Source organism: Lathamus discolor, chromosome 4 (genome assembly GCF_037157495.1).
Source record: "Lathamus discolor isolate bLatDis1 chromosome 4, bLatDis1.hap1, whole genome shotgun sequence".
Lineage (NCBI taxonomy): Eukaryota > Metazoa > Chordata > Aves > Psittaciformes > Psittacidae > Lathamus > Lathamus discolor.
The window spans coordinates 120491874-120497873 of record NC_088887.1 but is presented as its reverse complement, the minus strand read 5'-3'; positions in this window follow the sequence as shown (position 1 = coordinate 120497873).

The following is a 6000-nucleotide window of genomic DNA, read 5'->3' as shown; positions in this document are numbered from 1 at the left end:
GAGCAGCCACAGCTTCTCTGAGCACCCTGTGCCAGCGCCTCAGCACCCTCACAGGGAAGAGCTTCTTCCTTATATCCAATCTAAACTTCCCCTGTTTCAGTTTGAACCCATCACCCCTTGTCGAATTGCTACAGTCCCTGATAAAGAGTCCCTCCCCAGCATCCTTGTAGCCCCCTTCAGACACTGGAAGCTGCTCTGAGGTCTCCACGCAGCTTCTCATGTCCAGGCTGAACAGTCACAACTTTCTAATCCAGCATTAGGGTCCTCAGTATTGGAGCAGACAGACCATAACTCACTAACCAAGGTGCAGGTCCAGCTTTTGCTCTTGGTTAAAATGTCTTTAAAAGTGTTGTCAGTCGAATTTCACAGGGACACACAATGTGATTACAGCTACTGCTCTCTCTGTGCCATTGTCACTCATGTCAGGGCAGGTATCAGCTACCAGCTGTTATAAAACTCATAGGAACCCTGTGCCATTGATAGATGTGCCCACACCTAACTGGAACCAAACCCATAAGCCTGTAGATGCACTATTGCATGGATCCAGCAATAAAACTGATGGAAGCAGCCTTGCACATGCACTGCACACACACTGACCGTGCTTTCATTGAGAAAAGGTTAAAACATTCAAGCAGCTTAGGATCTCTAGGATCTCTTTCCTTAAAGTCACAGAGATGGCAAATACAAGACCTACATTGATACCCATTTTGGTTTATAAAACTCATTAAAACTTCCTCAGCACAGTATCTCCTTCACATCCCGTCTTCCTTTGTCAATCACTGTCATGTTCTCAGCATTTGCAAAGCACTCCAGATTTTCACTGCGAAGGAACAGAAGTAATAAGGACTCACAGCTCATCTTGTTAGCTTTTGACCTAAAAAACACAAGGCTGTTTGGCAGTTTATAAGAGGACATTCCACTCATAGCTAAACAAAGTTTGCTTACGCCAGTTACTAAGGGGCCTTTTAAAAGCCTCCCATGTTCTGCTGTGAGTATTCAGGCTTGGGAAGACACGGTGCACTACCAGTTTGGTTGTAGTGCTTCAGGTGAGAGTAAGGAGAAGGAGGAGAGTGGCATCATTACTGTAAGTCAGTTCTTAGACTCTTCACTACTTGTGTTCAGAAAGACACCATTGCTCTGTGCACTGTTCTCATCTCTGCTGCCAAAGACTGATCTTTGTGTATGTAAGTAAGGGGCATTTTTCATACACTCAGGTTTTGCAGTGCTGATTTGTCTGGAAGACCGATACATCTGCCCCAAGCCACACATGACCAGTCAGCAGAACAGTGTGTGATACTTCACTGTGCTGTTGGACCATCATGTGCTTCCTTCCTTCGTCATAGAAGCTCCAGCGCGTGTTGATGCAGTAGAAAAACAGACCCTCTAATAAGTGCAGAGACTTCTTATCACTGCAGCCCCAGCTGGTTTTGATGCTTGTCTTAGTTCTACTCAGAATGACTGGAGTTTAAATAGCATGTGCATAGATGTTGTTACTATCATAACTCTCTTTCCCTTGGCTTCTCACAAGCTGAAGCATCTTCTCACCACTGCTGCAAGGCAGAGACAAGACATCTGCAGGAAACAGCAGAGCTTGTTTTGCTGATAAGAAGCTGCTTTTTGAAAGAGAAGTGGTCCCTTCTCTGCACGTGTGTTCTCCTCACACATGGCACAATGTCCCTGTTACTAAAGTCCATCCTGTCAATTCCTTCTGTGTTGATTTTGACAGAAGGTTCATCCAGATCAAGTGAGTGGTGACCAATCTCTGCTCTAACAAAGATGATCCCACGGGGAAAGCTGAAGACATCCATTAAAATATCCCATGGGAAAAAAAACACCACATCACATCCGTATTTTCCTTTGCTAAATCCTGTGCCTTGACAAAGCAACGGCAAACTGTCACTATCCAAAGGCACTTCAAACCTGGAAAACTCTTGGCTCTTTTAGGCCACTGATGTCATTTGGCTTCTTCCATCTTCCTTCCTCTTTCTCTGTGGAATAGGTTCTAGGAAGCACGATGGTTATACAACTGGCATATAGGCTATGCAGGAGTAGCACTGTATCAGCGGGGTCCAGGGACAGGCAAGAGCAGTAAGTGACTGGTGACAGTGTCCAACAGATGAACAGGAATGCCTCACTGGCAGAAAGGAATTAACAACACGGCTCTGCAGTCTCCAGCTGCATGTCGGTGTACCCAGCACTATGTAGCCACTGAAATGCAGCTCTTCAGTCAAGACGTTGCTTTCAGAGCCCAAGTTAAATTAAACTAAGCCACTGTGAATGACACAGACCATCCAGCCTGCTCTACCTAACCCCTGCTATGTTCTAAAGGATAAAACACCCAACTGTGCCAACCTGATGAAAGCATTTATGTTATGTGTTCAGACACCTGCTCCAAAGGTCAGATGTCCTGCTGCTGAGGTGTCAGTGGTGTTAGGGGCTCTCTCCAAAAGGCACTGAAATACAACCTGCTGGAACACTTCACTACCTACTTTCCAGCTGAATTCTGAACTTCTTGGGCCCCTGGACTCATTACACTATGGGAGGATGGTTAGATGCTTTGGCATGCAGTAAATGCAAGCAATTAATTCCCAAAATCTAGAATTCATTAATTCAACCCAAACTAAAAGCTTACTTAAAAATCAGCAGTGATGTAGCTCAAACCTTTTCCCTAGGAAAGGGCAGTAATTCATCCAAAGCTGATGAAACTGAGTAAAATCTGTTGCCTGGTATCATCAATCCAAATCCTATGGGACAGGTAGCAAACAACAAAGAGCCTGCACAAGGAATACCAAAGGGTAAGAGATGACTCAATAATTCACCGTATCACTGCAAACAGGAAGAGGCTATTCCATAAATCATGGGTTATTTCCATAGCTTGAAAGCCCATATGTACACTAACAGATCATTACAGCAAGGGATCACACACAAGGTTTTCCATGTTATTAACCTCAAGCAGAGCACTGGTGCTGGGAACACATAAATCCTGCAGGAAGCTCCGTACAATCAGGTGCAGACTGGGAATGGTTCCAGAACCCACAGTATATGCTGGTGTCAGGAATACATCCCCCTGCCTGCAGTAACTTTGTCTTATCCACCTGACCCTGTTCCTCTAATCCCTTAATTGTTCTCGTGGCATTTCTCTGGGCTCAAATACAGCAAACACCCTCCTTGCACTGTGGTTTTAGAATCTACTTCAAAAGGCTTAATTCATGCCAAAGAGGAGGGTGCAAATGCCCCTGATGAGTGTTTGGTATTGCCTGTGCTTTGCGAAAGGCAAAGCCAGAGGTTATCTCCTCCTCATTGAAGCTGTGGCTGCCCCATCCCTGGCAGTGTTCAAGGCCAGGTTGGACGAGGCTTGGAGCAACCTGCTCTAGTGGAAGGTGTCCCTGCCTGTGGCAAGGGGTTGGAACTGGATGAGCTTCAAGGTCCCTTCCAACACAAGCCATTCTGTGATTCTATGATAATAGAGAATACAAATCACTGTATATTAGAACGTGATAATCTTCCCATCATCACTTACTACTGCCTTTTATTACTTACAGCTCCCAAAGAGATCTCCAGTCAACAACAGCCTGAACTACTTATACATGTACAATTGGTCCCATATGGAATTCCATTGATTTCAGAAAAGTTAACAACTATCTGCTAATTACATAAGTAACTGTCACACTTTTTGCCACTGGATATGAAATCAGATCCATAAAACCTACACAGTCCACGGACATGTTAAAGATGAGGCAGAGTATTGCCCAACACTGGTAACACCAGTCCGTAGGCACAGAGGGTGAGGTGTATCTCAGCTAGATGTGTAAGGTTCAACTCTTGCTTTGAGCTAGTCTAACCTCGGCTGCCTCTGTAGTCAACAGAAAGGAACAGACATCTCAAGAGACGGATTAGTCTCTCTGTAACACAAGCACAAGAACTGAGCCCATTCCTACATAACAGTCACTCACCTAATGAGCCATCTATTCATTAACAGTCACACGCAGTGGGACTGCACAGGAGAGTAATTGTACGTGCACCAGTGTTGACTGGGTTCATGCGAGCTTGTTCTGTAAGCTTAGGTTCCTAAATTAGGATTGAAATCAGCTCTGGGACGTGTGCAGTCCTCTCCACAGAGTGTAAGGAAAGCCTAAGCACAGTCTGGGCACCCGCAAGGTGTCTGAAGCTGGGCGAGATAAATTCCATTATTAACGGAATCTTAAGTTTCAATCCCTAATAAATGCTGGAACACTGACAACTTATCCACAGTTATTTATCTCACATATCTTGGTCCTAGACTGAAGTAGTTCCAAATCAACGGCAACATTAACTCAAACCTGTCTTCCTAAAGTTAATTATCATGGTTATTTTCATCTGGAAGAATAACGTCAAAGCCAAAGAAGGAGAAGGAGAAGCAAGGAGAAGCTCAAGTGAAATTCTCTGTTAAATACTTGATTTCTTCTAACTACAAACCTAAGATAAATGGTGAATTAGGGAATAAAGGAAGCTTGACATTCAACCTGTAAAGTGTCCAAACATTACAGCAGTATATAAACGGTTTTACAGCCCCCCTCTGCTGGTAGCGACCCGTGAGTACAGTGGACAAGCAGCTAGAGCAGCCTCCCTCATTTCAAAGCCAGCAGAGATCCGCACCTCCGACATGCTTTTTGCAGCACCGTGTAGTATCTGGCTACACTGAAGGTTTCAGAGATGTGACCTGGGCAGTGGGAAGATGGGGGACAGAGGGGCTGAGATCCCCTCTCTGCCCGTGAGCATTACAAGGTGCAGGGGTTATGCAGGGGGGGAACTTGCTCCCCTTACAGCCATATCCCTAGGGCAGTCTGTAATGGGGGAGAAGACACAGAGAGGATTTATGGCTCCTAATGTGATCCATGTTCTCTTTACTGCTCTGTAGGCAAAACAGATGGGCTAGAAACCCACAAACCCTGCCTGAACATTGCCTGTATAAGCACATGCATTCATTTCAGTTAAAATCAAATGCAAACCTAACATTCTAATGTTTGGAAAGCAGGGGTTATGATTTTTGCTGTTTTCTAACGCAATAACACAAAGCCATGTTGTATCTTGGACTTAAATATGAACCTGTGATTCTGTAAGAAACATAGAATATGTACAGATTCTCTGGGGCTGCAACATCTACTACTAAAATGGCAATGGGTCAAACCTGCTCTTCCCCATCAACCTGCTCTAAAGGACACGCAGAAGAAATGTGGGGCCACCTTCACACCATGAGGACATCAGGGCCTTCTGAGTTAGGAGAGGATTGCAAAACCCTAATGCAAGATCACCATGATGGGGCCATGGCAGTCTGATCCTGGTGCCACCGAAGGGAAGGCCAAGTCACATAAAGAGCTTTGTCAAACTTAGAGGTCACACACAACCCCGCAAAGGCACCATTTGGACATTGCCCATGTTAATGTCCCCTTTGTCACAAGCTATACAAGACCTGAAAAAGATTCATCCGATGGCATGCCAAGACACATCCAGGCCCCCTCAATGTAAAGACTGCTTGTGCTAAAGGGCTATATGGAGCAGCTGTTTACAGACAAGAATGGAAATGAGTTTCAGGAAGGGGGACACAAGCCATGGGGACAGAAAGTGACAAAGGGAGATGGCACCTCTTGACACTGCTGTCCCCTCACCCCCTCCATCTTAGGCTGCTATTGTCCCCTACCCAGGGTAGGGGGTGGATGGAGCATCTGATGAGACCCCTGCACCAGCAGCTCATGACACCTCAATAGACAAGCAGGAAAGGAGAGCTCTTTGCTCCAAGCTTTCATTTTTCTTCTTTACAGTGATGGGATGCAATAGATGGGATTCTACAGGTACCAGAACCAGCAGTCATTTGTGTGTGGCGGACACGAGCAATACAATGTCCCTGACTGCTGAGCAGTAAATTGAAGGAAAGCTGGGCTAGCCAACCCTTTGCATCCCACTCAGATAAACATTACCTGGAAGTTGTGCACTGAAAGCACTACCATAGCATAGGGAAAAGTC